The following is a 14,170-nucleotide window of genomic DNA, read 5'->3' as shown; positions in this document are numbered from 1 at the left end:
TTTCGGGGATTGCACAAAAGGAAAAGACAACTTCAGGATAGTTTAATAAAGGGACGAAGCGAAGACAGATACACTACAAGATCGAGATGTTTCCAAGAAAACAATAAAAGTCAACTGGCGATGTGTGCTAAGGATAGAAATTAAGAAATTAGGAGCCTAGGAGGGGAGATCTATATAACGTTTGCGTGAGTTTCGGCATATACTATGAGTTTCGGCATATACTATGTGTTCATTTTGAGTGGCAAAATTAGATTATAATGGTATTTTTGGTTTGGTTACAAATGAACAATCGCTTTTTTTTTAAATGAATTATCAAAAAACATCTAAAAATAAAGTAAATCAAATTGTCATAAAAAAAATATGTAAAAACGAAGTAAAAATTAAATTATAAAAACAAATTGTGAAAAAAAAATGTATAAACTAAAATAAAAAAAAATGAGGTTATTATAAAGGTTGTTGAAAAAAAACATATAAAATTAAAGTTATGAAAACAAATTGTGAAAAAAATATTTATATAAAAATGAAGTAAGCAAGTAAGGTGTAAACCACACGGTTTGTAATCCAACACTATTAGGCTAAGCGGAGTGTCAGTCGTCAAAGCCACTCGCTTAGCTCGCCATTGATGTAGAACACCACCCGCTAGCTCTCGCTAGGGGGCTCGCCAAAGCAGAGTCGCCGTTCTCATAGCGTGAAGAAAGAGAAAGAAGTGAACGGTTCTGATTGGGTTAGAATATTTACTTCACAGATTTCAATTGTTTTTATATATCTTTTCTAATTTACTCCCTTTCACTTAGATACAAATTACAAAACACACCTCTAATAATTTCATTATCTATTTCAAATATATAGATGGAATTGTATGTGAATAATCTTAATAATTATACCGTTTGCAATGTTTATTATTATGTAGGCTAGTATTGGTTTATTTTCTTAAAAATATATATATATAGATCTTAAATAAAAAATGTTGTTTATTAAAATATAGTAGTTAAATTAAATTAGAAAAAGGAAAATGTAAAAATGGAGTGCTAGGAGTGTTAGCACTCCCTACCAAATGTTAAGTTTAGATGTTAAATGGAGAAAAATAAAGTGGCACTTAAAAAACTGATGTGGCAAGGTGCTAAGAGTGTTACCACTCCCCTTGGTCTTAGGTATATTAAAAAAATGGCACTTCCCCAAGTACCCAAAATTTAAGTACCATGATGGATAACAGCTGTAGAGTCATTCTAAAAAATAGCTAAAAAATATTAATGCTCTTAGGCAATGCTTTCTTTCTTTTTTGACACTTTTATTCATGATAATGAGTATGGGAATATTTGAAGTTTGAGTTTTTTTTTGACACTTTTATTCATGATAATGAATATGAGAATATTTGAAGTTGGAGTTTCTATGATTGTATGTTAGTCTCAAAGGGTCTCCACATTCATTCAACTCCTTAATGAAATTTCTAAGTTGTTGATATCAAAACCATAATGAAATGATTAAAAGTACATGTTAGTTAGTTGATACCCATAATCAACTCCTAACTAAATGAAATTTCATTTCACTTCATTATGTTTATACGATAACTGTTCTTTGTAGTTTAGAAATGTAGTGGTTAGAGAAACCTCAGGAAGAGTTTTATCCAAAACATGATCTTTCTATTCGTAAATAAGAACTATTCCAAAAATACGAATTTGATCATCATTCTAGCTAATCCTTCTAGATGTTTAATAGTAGTAGATTTCAGTGGATTATCTTATAGATATCATTTAATTTTAATTTCATTCTTGTTTTGTAACATCTGAATTTCCAGGTATTATGTTTGATTATTTATTTTTTTGAGTAAAAGAGAGGGACTCAACGAGTCGAGGCGTAGACTCGTCGAGTAGGACCGCGTGTGCTGACTGGATAAATGAAAGGACTCAACGAGTCGGGAAGGGTGGACTCGACGAGTCCGCGCTGTGGATTGAAACCTTAATTCTCGGGGTTTGTGCCCTATTTAAAGGCCTTTATGGCCTCCAATTGCGGCCACTTCACCCTTGAGAAACCCTAGAGAGCAGAGAGATCGTTTGTGGTGCAAGAGGAAGGCTAATTCACCATTTCTTGTGTGTTTTAGCAAGAAGGAAGGAGGTAGAACAAGTTAAGCGGGTTGAGGAGCTTGGATCCACTTCCATTTGATCAGAGGAAGCTGTTGGAGGTAACAATCTGTGCCATTCTCGTGTTTATTATGATCTTAGTGGAATCTAGGGTTTTCTTTATGCCTCTTTTAGTTTGAATCTGGAGTATGTGAGGTCCCAAGGCGAAATGGTTCATAGATCTGGACCTTAAGAGGTCCAGAGAGTCCTTATCACTCTGCTTTATGCCATACCTTTTGAGTTATGAGCCTAGGAGGCCATTTTAGAGGTTATTTCACCAAAAGAAGCTTTGGGTGTGTTGCATGTGTACCAAGATTCGACATTTACGTGATTATCATGCTTGGGAAGGTCAGATCTATAGATTAGAGAAGCAAATTTGACCTTAGAAGGTCATTTGAGTATGAACATGGAAGCAACTCGCCGAGTTCATAAGTGGACTCAACGAGTCGAGTCGGGGTTGCCCCACGATTCGTGTCAGGAGGAACTCGTCGAGTGGAGGGATGACTCGACGTGTCATGACAGGATAGAAGGATTCAGAGGACCCGCATGGACTCGACGAGTCACCCATGTGCACTCGACGAGTCAAGTCAAAGTTTGACCGTTGACTTTCGTTGACCTTAGGGTTCTGGTAAGACTGATTCAAGAGAGTTCTGGAAGGGGTAGAATGGCCTTCTACCCAATCTTTAGAGATGAGGCTATGAGAGAATATTGACCGGGAATGTTATTTGAATGATATGAGGAGGCTAGGTCGGGACGTTGAGCACGAGAGTTTATCCGACTTCATTGAGGTGAGTCTTCTCGCTATACTGTACCTGGAAGGGTACCTATGTGTAACCAGAAGGTCTTGTATGCTATGAGATGGGTGTGCTATATGCGGTTATGTGATATGTATGTGCTATGTATGTTATGTATGGTAAGGACCGGAAGGTCAAGATGATATGGACCGGAAGGTCAAGATGACATGGACCGGAAGGTCAGGAGGTTACGGACCGGAAGGTCGATACGGGTAGGACCGGAAGGTCTACCGGGATTCGGGACGGAAGTCCCCTAAGACACTTAGACTGGAAGGTCCCACAGAGTTATGTCCTAGAAAGGCGTATGTGTTGTATGTGGTATTTTGGGAGACTCACTAAGCATTTATGCTTACAGTTGCGGTGTTATGTGTTTCAGGTACTAGCGAGGATTGTGGGAAGGCGCCGACATGATCCGTACACACTCATAGAGATTATGTTTTGAGATTTTGGGATTTTTTTGTTATGATGACATTGGATACAGTTTGTTTTGGATATTGTTTTGACGATTAAAAATATGATTTAAAAATGAAAAATTGTTTTGAAAATTTACGTTGTTACATGTTTGTTTTATTGATCCTTTAAATAGTTATTGCAATCCTAATTTATTATTTACTAAGGCTAAGATCCATATTTGGCTTTGCGATGTATAGAGGTATGTCGTCAACACACCACAGAGTTATTTAGGTAGGTAATGCACTTTACCGTTTTCAATCACTATGAAACTCTTATATCTTCTGAGATTCATTAAAACGATTTAATGCATGCTAATCTCGGATTTACACATCCTCTATGTGTGTCAGGGATATTGTGGTCTCACAAATAAGATTGTGAACCAACCATGCAAGAACGCATGACCCTTGATTATGTAATGATTATCTAACTGATGTGGCGGTTAACTACTCACGCTCCGTCAACAAATCACAACCACAAGTGTCACATCATTTTTTTCTTTACGTCTCAAATTTATGTGTCGGTTACCTACACACGCTCCATAAATAAGCTCGTAACAAATAATGTGGGTTAATCATGGATTAGCAACTAATCACATTTTCCTAAAATAACTAAGAACATGAATTTTGTTTTTAATACTTTATATGTTATACCTTTAACGAGACATTGTCATATCGAACTCTTTCGACTAACGATAATCCATCACGCAAAGAAGCGGTGAGTGAAAAGGACACTCATTTAACGGTCATTTTATAGGTCGTTTCCTTGTACCTCTCGTATAACATGGTTTCATGAATGAGATCTACTCTTGATTCGACTGACGATCATTAATTAAACATGTGAAGACAAATGTTGTATTATTCTTTTATATATATTAATTGTATTACATATACAAATCTTTTGGCATTACATACACTATTTAACACTTTTATAGTTACATGTAAGGTGTATTTTAAACAGCTTAAAGCCTTAAAAATTAATCATATTAATTTCAATTAACTTTTAATTAATTAATTTTAAGCCAAATATATCTATATCAATTTAGATTTTATATATATATATATATATATATATATATATATATATATATATAAATTCAAATCACTTCAGCATATTTATCCTTCTATTTTATTTATTCAGCTTTAAACAGATTAAGACAATAATTAAACTAGAGATAAATCATAAATTCAAAAATATAGCATTAAAACCCAAAATCTTTTAATTAGCAGAAAGTGTGTCGTGTCGAGGTCAGAAAGTGCGTCGTGTCGAGGTCTGGGCGCATCATGTCCTTTGACCACTTGTAGATCTCTAACTCTTTGCAATCATTTGGAAGGACTAGCACCCAAAGTAGGAATGTTTGTAATGGCTCACACCCAAAAGACTAAAACCCTAGAATATTTAGGAGAAAGCAAAGAGAACCATGAGAACAAAATTCTCACTCTTGGAAAGGTTAGGAATGAAATATTCATGGCTCTAAAGGTCTATTTATAGTTGAGGTAACTTGCAGACAAAACAGATTTGATTCAATTAAATAATCAGATTTAATTTAAATTCAATCATTATCCCTATCAGCTATTAGGATCGATTCTAGAACCCTTCTAGAGCTTCAAAACCATCCACCCCCTTAAGGGGTTCAAAAAAATTCATTTTGCTTAACTTTTGAACAATTAACATTCAGTCCATACATATTTAATCAATTCCAGATTAATTTTTATTAATTCCTAGTTAATTCAAATTAATTTTAACAAGTTTCTAATTAGTTTATCAAGCTAAGATAAATTAATAAAAAATTTATCCCATTCTCTTAAATCCTTTCTAGCTATTTTAGTTCTTGAGGGCAACCCAAAAAAGACTTTGTTATATTCCCAATGTTATATTCCAATTTAGTTATGACATTGGACACTTAATTTCAACAATAAGAACAAGAAATATTAGTTATTAATGATCTTGTCAATGAACCCCCAACATTAACAACAACATGGTAGTTCATCATTACCATTAGTGATGTTTAGAGGTGCATCAAAATCAGTTTCAACATAAATAAAGAGAACAAGAATTTTGGATGCCAAGTCACGGTACTAGGCCATGTTTTAAGAGGTTGAAGACGAATACTTAAGCATTATGTGCTTAGGACAATGTATACTAGTTATTGAAATAGGGGATGATAACATGAAGTTAGGTGAGGTTAGTGAAGCAGTACCAGAATAACATGGTGTTGATACAGAAATAAGGGTTGTACCAATGAATATTCATGAATGGTTCGATGAATGTGAATGTGGGAGTGGTATACAATTACCAGAATATGAGGAAACTGAATCATTTTTGGGTTTCATGAAAATTAAAACAACCAGAAGAAAACATTACAACAATGCCTTATGATCAAAATGATGGAAACTTAGAAGATGGAAATCAAAAGATAGAAACTCATAAGAAAGACAATCATAACAAACGAACTCACAAAAGGTTCACTCAAATGATAGTGACAGTGATATATTGGTAAAGGATAATGAAGTTGATGACATCAATGTTGACATGTCTACTTTTAGAATGAATATTGATGAATATGTTGAGTGCCTAGGCTTTGGGTTACATGATGAATTTGGAGAAGATAAGGATGATAAAAGGGAAGATGTCTAAGTAATTGATTGTGACAAACGTGACTCCATGGGAGAAGATTTAGATACAAAAAAGAATATAAGATTATTTTCAAGAGATATAGGAAAGGATAAATCATGCTCACATAGAGAGGTTCACAAAATCAGTTTTTATGTTAGAAAAATGTTCATGTAAAAGAAAGATATTAAAACCAAGGCGGATGAGCGTACACTTAAAACAAGGAGGAATTTGGCTTTTAAAAAAGAATGAAATAACAAGATAAAAGGATTATTGGAAAGATGTTATACCTGGAGTCAATGATATTGGATCAAGTGTGTTTGATGGGGCAAGTGGTCCAAGCATGGTAGGTGGGAAAGATAAAGAAAATAAAAGCAAGGAAAAAAGTAGTTAATTCCTTATCTATTTTCACTTGCCAACTGTATGCTTCTAAGTAAGCTAAAGCTGGAAACTAGTTTGTGAAAACCGACAAGTGCAACCATACCTTCTTGCAGTCAAGGAAGCTTAGAGCTTTCCCATCAACTTTCATATCAAAACAAATTACCATACAAGTTGAATTAAACCCCATAGTTCCAGTTAGAGCTTTACAAAAAGAGTATCAATATTAATACACAGTAGGTATTTTTGTTCATAAGATGTTTCGCGCTAAGGAAAAAGATAAAAAGTATGTCGTTGGGGATTACTCAAAACAATATGAGTTGCCTAACTATTATGTCCTTGAATTATAATCCACTAAATTGGGCACCACAATGAAAATGAAAATTAATGTTTTTAGTAAGCCAAATTACAATTCATCTACTAGACAGTTTATGAGAATTTACATATGCTTAGGGTCTCTAAAAATGGTGTTTTAAAGCAAGTATGAGAGACTTATTTGGTTTGGATAATGACATTATGAAAGGCTCATTTCATGTCCAAGTATTGCAATTGTAAGTTTAGATTCAAACAATGGTATTTATCTACTTGCTTATGCCATAATTGAATCTGAAAATATAGCAAGTTATAAATGTTTTTAGTACTGTTTAGGGGATGATTTGGAACTGCTTCAACCTCAAACTTTACATTTGTAAATGGTAGGAAAAAGGTGACAACTAAGTACTTATGTTTTATTTCTAATTCTTGATATTGTTATGGATATTGTATTCTAACATTGACATATTTTAGTCAGGGTGTGATACCTGCTATAGAACAATTTTTTCCATGTGTCGAGCACATGTACTGCTTAATAGACATACATGAAAACATGAAAAAGAATTAGAGAGATAGGGAGTATAAGCAATATTTGTGGAAATATGTAATAGCTATAACTGTTCAAATGTCATCAATTCACTGGGCGAGAAGCCATTGCCATTTTACAGGTAACTTTCACAACTTCATCTTTTAAATCCATGTTTATCTATTTTAAAATATATGATTGGTTGTATGGATGAATGACATAGGTGGGGCCATCTGAGATGTGCTTCTTAACATGCTTGGAATATATAAGGGATAATATATAATGAATAGGATTTTCAATGTGCTTAAAGAAAAAGAAAATGTAAAGGTCATCTAACACCTACTGCAACCAGATTGTTGCAAAATAGTGAGAAACAAACAACTAACACCTACTGCAACCAGATTGTTGCAAAATAGTGAGAAGCAAACAACTAACACCTACTGCAACCAGATTGTTGCAAAATAGTGAGAAACAAACAATTAAATATATGGCTAGATGGAATGGTGGTGGGAAGTACCATGTAGTTGGACCATGGAATGATCAGTATATTATGGATACTAACCAAATGGAATGCACGTGTAGGAAGTAAGTGTTGAAATTACACAAAATATTGTTCCCAACATCTTCATTTCTTATATCAATTTAGGACAAAGAAACAGAAGGTTTTCATGTACTTACAACTGAAACCTCACTACAAATCATAATCTACTCTCATTCAACTACACTCAACCCTAATCTAAAACAGATTATACGAAGAGAAACATCTGATCATTAATCTATCAACAAAACAACCAAAAGACTTTAACAACTTGTTAACAACACAAGATCAGAGAGAAGTAGAAAACACGAACAACGAAAGAAGAGAAAACCCTAGATCTATCTTGTAAGCTGAAGACTCCCATCTGCCAAAATATCTTCTCTCTTTTCTTTTATATCTCAGTATTAAGTATATGGATCAACCCGACCATATCAAAAGATCCGCGTGCGTATCCATCCCTGCATTTACACTCTAAACCCACTACAAATACTTTTAACATAATAACTCCTTTAAGAAAACAAATAAATATAAGATTGAAATATTCCACTATTTTCAACATTCCCCCTCAATCGAAATATTTATTTGTTTTCCTTAAAAATATCAACGAGACCCATTTCTTTAGATAAAAAATCATGTTGTTTGATATTCAAAGATTTTGTAAGTATATCTGCATTCTGTTCAGAAGAAACAATTTTAACAAGTTTTATAACTCCATTTGAAATTTTTTCTCTTACAAAATGCAGGTCAATCTCAAAATGTTTAGTTCTTTCATGAAACACTGGATTAAGAGCTAACTTAATCGTTGAATCATTATCACAAAATACAGAAACTGGAATAAAATTCTTAAATCCTAATTCAAAAAAGATTTTCAAAACCCAAATTATTTCACATGTAATAGACCCAAGAGCTCTATATTCAGCTTCAGTGGAAGATCTAGAAACAGTAGACTGTTTCTTACTTTTCCATGAAATCAAACAATTATTAAAATATACTAAGTACCCTGTTACAGATTTCCTTGTAGTTAGACATTTTGCCCAATCTGCATCAACAAATCCACTTAACATAAAATTATCAGATTTAGTTATTGCAATTCCTTTTCCAGGACATCCTTTTAAATATCTTAACAACCTTAAAGCAATTTTTAAATGAGATTTCCTAGGTTTGTGCATAAATTGACTTAGCACTTGAACTCCATAAGCAATATCTAGCCTAGTAATAGTAAGATATATAAGTTTTCCAATCAGCTTTTGAAATTCAGTTTTATTATCTAATAACCCATTGTTTTTATCATCATTTCCTGTATTTATCATAAAGTTTGTCTCTAATGGAGTGCTAACAGGTTTACAACCAAGCAATCCATACTCATGCAAAAGCTCTAAACAATATTTTCTTTGATTTAAACATAAACCATTATCAATATTTACTAATTCAATACCTAGAAAATACTTAAGAACTCCAAGATCTTTAATCAAAAATTGAGTTTTCATAAATTCTTTAACCTTTTTTAACTCAGTTTCGCAATTACCAGTTAATATAATATCATCAACATATACAAGTAATACAGTTATAGAACTTTCAAATCTTCTAATAAACAGTGAATAATCACTTATGCTTTGTTGAAAACCAAACATAAACAAAGAAGCACATAATTTTTCATTCCATTTTCTAGGAGCTTGCTTTAAACCATATAATGATTTTGTAAGCTTGCAAACCCTAGAATCATTTTCAGAATAATATCCAGGGGGAAGAGACATATACACATCCTCAGATAGATCACCATAAAGGAAAGCATTATTTATATCTAACTGATATAAAGGCCAAGAATTATGCACAGATAAGGAAATAACAATCCGAATAGTCACAATTTTTGCAACAGGAGAAAAGGTTTCTTCAAAATCAATCCCTTCTCTTTGATTATACCCCTTAGCAACTAACCGGGCTTTATATCTTTCAACTTCACCATTTGACTTATATTTAATTTTAAAAACCCACTTGCAACCAATTGGTTTTCTGTTTTTAGGTAAATTTGTTATTTCCCAAGTGTGATTACGATGAAGAGCTTCCATTTCTTCATTCATGGCCTTTACCCAATTAGGATCAGATAGAGCCTCATAGTAATTTTTAGGCTCTACAGTCTTATTCAGATTCGAAACAAAACATTTAGCATCAGTATTAAGCAAAGAATAGTTAACAGATCTTTCTATGCCATATTTATATTTTCCTTCTATAACATAATCAACAAATTTAATTGGCATATGTGATTCACGTCTAGACCTAGATGCACCTATAGATAGTTCTACTGAAGGGGTTGAAGACATATGACTGTTTTCCTCAGACATATCAGAAGATAAAGGAATAGAACCAACAGAATGAGGCATATTTACCTCGCCACTACGGTTGACTGACTCAATTAAGTCACTGTCATCCAAGTCAGTAGCTGCATTAATACCATCCTCCTGTGACTCCACTCTCAGTTCATCTAAATTTATAGAATCATTTAAGTATTCATTTTTATCAAAGTCATCATAGGAAAAGGGATCAACAGGACCAAAAGTATTAAAAGTTTTATCACCAACAGTTGACCTCAATTTATAAGGAAACACTGACTCATAAAACTTCACATCCCTGGATACAAAAGAACAATTAGTATCCAAACTAAGAAGTTTATAGGCTTTCTTATCAGATGAATATCCTAACAAAACACATTTTTCTGCACGCACAGAAAATTTATCAGATACATTTTGTCTAGCAGCAAAACAAAGACAACCAAAAACTCTTAAATGATCAAAATTAGGAGTTTTTTTAAAAACAAGTTCATAAGGAGATAACCCATTCAAAACAGAAGTAGGCATTCTATTTATCAAAAAAACAGAAGTTAAAACAGCATCTCCCCAATACTTAATAGGAACTCCTGACTGAAACATAAGAGAACGTGCCACATTAAGAATATGTCTATGCTTTCTTTCCACAACTCCATTCTGTTGTGGAGTGTAAGCACAAGAGGTCTGATGAATGACTCCATGTTCTATACAATAAAACTTCATTTGATTATTTACAAACTCTGTTCCATTATCAGACCTTATAGTCTTAATGTTAACACCAAACTGATTTAATAGAATATTTACAAAAACCTTAAAACAATCAAAAACTTCACTTTTAGATTTTAAAAGAAAAGCCCAAGTTGCCCTAGAAAAATCATCCACGATAGTCAAAAAATACTTATAACCCTCAACAGAAGCCAATCTATAGGGACCCCAAACATCTAGATGAATCAATTCACCTAATTGAGATGAATGATGTTGACTATGAGAAAAGGATTCTCTAGTCTGTTTTGCTTTATGACAAGTATCACAAGGAGGTAAGGATTCACTTCCAAAATTCAGTTTATCTTTTAGAGCACTTAAAGCCTGGTCAGCAGGATGACCAAGTCTACTGTGCCAGGTAAATTTTGAAACAAAACACTTAGGAATAGTTAAACTAGCAGAATTACCTAAGGGAACATGATCAAGGTAATAAAGACCCCCTGATTCCCTACCATTCTCCACCATCTCCTTTGACAGTGAATCCTGAATTTTACAATTATGTTCAGAAAATACAACTTCACAACCACTATCCTTACAAAGCTTGTGTACAGACAAAAGATTAACATTAAAGTCTGGAACAGCAAACACATCAAATAAAGTAAGGTGAGAAGATAATTGAATGTTCCCTATTTTGTTAATAGGAGCAGAAGACCCATTAGGATGTTTAACAAGAAGATTGAGCTTAGACACATCCACTGTGTCTCGAAGTTGTGAATCAGAGGCTATCATATGTTGATTTGCCCCTGAGTCAACAATCCAACTCTGAGAACTATTTTCACTGACAACAGAATTACAACAAGTAAACGAACATGTACCTGCCATATTAGCAGCAGCAGATACATCCTCATTGATAGAACTGTCACTAATAAGACGAAGAAATTTGGAGTATTGTTCACTTGTAAGATAGTGAGCATCACTCTTGTTAACAGTCTCAGAAGAACCTACAATATTGTTATTTGAACTGACAGAAGATGAATTTACAGAAAAGGATTTACTTTGGTTATTACTTTCATTTTTCTGTTTAAAAACCTTTGGAAAACCAATCAGTTTATAACATCTATCTATTGTATGGCCTTTAAGATTACAATGTTTACATTGCAATCCTTGATTTCTGATCCTGTTTAGACCTTGTCCCTTCTTAAAATCATTAACTTTACTGTTAAACACAGACACCTGAGACTTCGAAGGAACAATAGAATTTAAAGACCCATTCCTTTGAAGAGATTCTTCTCTAGAAAGAATGGAAAAAGCAGATTTAACATTTGGTAAAGGATCCATCAAAAGAATATGACTTTTTACTTGATTATATGACTCATCAAGACCACTCAGAAACTGCATTAGTTTCATCAGTTTAGAATGATCATTAAGTTTAGTAGCAGCCTCACATACACATTCAGTTAAACTAGTCAAACCATCAAATTCCTTCCATAAAGAATCAAGTTTATTGTAATAATCGGAAAGGGACGAACCATTCTGTTTTAAAGTATTAATTTGTTGATGGATATTGAAAACTACAGATCCATCAGCCTTATTATAAGTTTCAAATAATTCATCCCAAATATCCTTAGCTTTATCAGAGTAAACATGACTAGCATAAATGGATTCAAAAATAGACCCTAAAATCCAATTGCATACAACAGCATTAACTCGTTCCCATTTAGAGGTTTTAGAGACATCAGTTTTTTCAAGAGTTAAAGTTCCATCCACAAAACCCAACTTATTCCTAGCCTTCAGACCTCTAGACATGGCACTACGCCATAACCGATAATTTTCATTTCCAGTCAGTTTAATGGTTATGATTGAGGCTACAGCATAATCAGAAGGATGAACATATAAAGGATCATCAAAATCGACAGTAGTACCATCTTTAGGAGTACCACTGCCTTCAGGAGTATCTCCTATCATTCTAAATCACAAGGAACACACAGAAAAGATAGGAAATACACAACACACAGAACAAGTAACAGACCCTGTGTTGACTTAAGTCCAGATGGTCACCACAGTATGTCGGGGCCCAAGACAGTCAACCACAGAGTCAAAGAAACAGCCAAGAAACAAACACAGTATACGCGAAAACAAAGAAGAAAATAGAAGAACAAGAACACCCTCACAGTGCTATAGAAGGCGATGTTGTTTTTTTGTTTTTCTTCAAATCGACTCCCTAAATCCGTTCCCTACAAGGGTTTATCGGTGATGAAATACGACCCCAAGAGGATTATTTCAGATAAGGGATTAATCGATAGCTTCCAGAACGTATTTCCTTTTGTTCAAACTTGTAGTCACAACGACAAGAAGATGAGAAGAAGCGCCAATCTGCAAGACCAATCAAAAATCTCGCAGTACCAGGATCCAAAGAGCAAACTAGGGTAAATAGAGAACGAACCCTAGATCTAACATATTTAACAGAAAACAAAAACAAAAAAACAAAAAATAAAGGAATCGATGTACCTTTTTTAAATCGTTGAGAACGAAGATCACCAAACGACGATCAGCCAACCAAGCCGTCGGGATCAAAGAACATGAGCCTTAGAGCTCTGATACCAGGTTGAAATTACACAAAATATTGTTCCCAACATCTTCATTTCTTATATCAATTTAGGACAAAGAAACAGAAGGTTTTCATGTACTTACAACTGAAACCTCACTACAAATCATAATCTACTCTCATTCAACTACACTCAACCCTAATCTAAAACAGATTATACGAAGAGAAACATCTGATCATTAATCTATCAACAAAACAACCAAAAGACTTTAACAACTTGTTAACAACACAAGATCAGAGAGAAGTAGAAAACACGAACAACGAAAGAAGAGAAAACCCTAGATCTATCTTGTAAGCTGAAGACTCCCATCTGCCAAAATATCTTCTCTCTTTTCTTTTATATCTCAGTATTAAGTATATGGATCAACCCGACCATATCAAAAGATCCGCGTGCGTATCCATCCCTGCATTTACACTCTAAACCCACTACAAATACTTTTAACATAATAACTCCTTTAAGAAAACAAATAAATATAAGATTGAAATATTCCACTATTTTCAACAGTAAGAACTTACAAGAATACCTTGCAGGCATGTCATAGCTACATGTAGAAAAATGGCTAATAATAATGAAATGGTTAGGAGTTATATAATTGGATCCAAAAACTTTATTTCGTAGATACTTGGAAGGTTGCATATGACTTTAAGGTGGAACCCAGAAGAGGTAGGGCAATGTCTCCTAAAAATAAATCCCACTATAATTACCCCACTACCACTCCATAAGTTGATTAGCGGACCAAAAAAGAAAACAAGGCAACCAATGGAAGAGAGAATGAGTCAAAAGAGAAGTCTAGTCAAATGGATAATGTTATAG

Source organism: Lactuca serriola, chromosome 9 (genome assembly GCF_051521515.1).
Source record: "Lactuca serriola cultivar US96UC23 chromosome 9, Lser_US96UC23_V15, whole genome shotgun sequence".
Classification (NCBI taxonomy): domain Eukaryota; kingdom Viridiplantae; phylum Streptophyta; class Magnoliopsida; order Asterales; family Asteraceae; genus Lactuca; species Lactuca serriola.
This window is presented reverse-complemented; position numbering follows the sequence as displayed.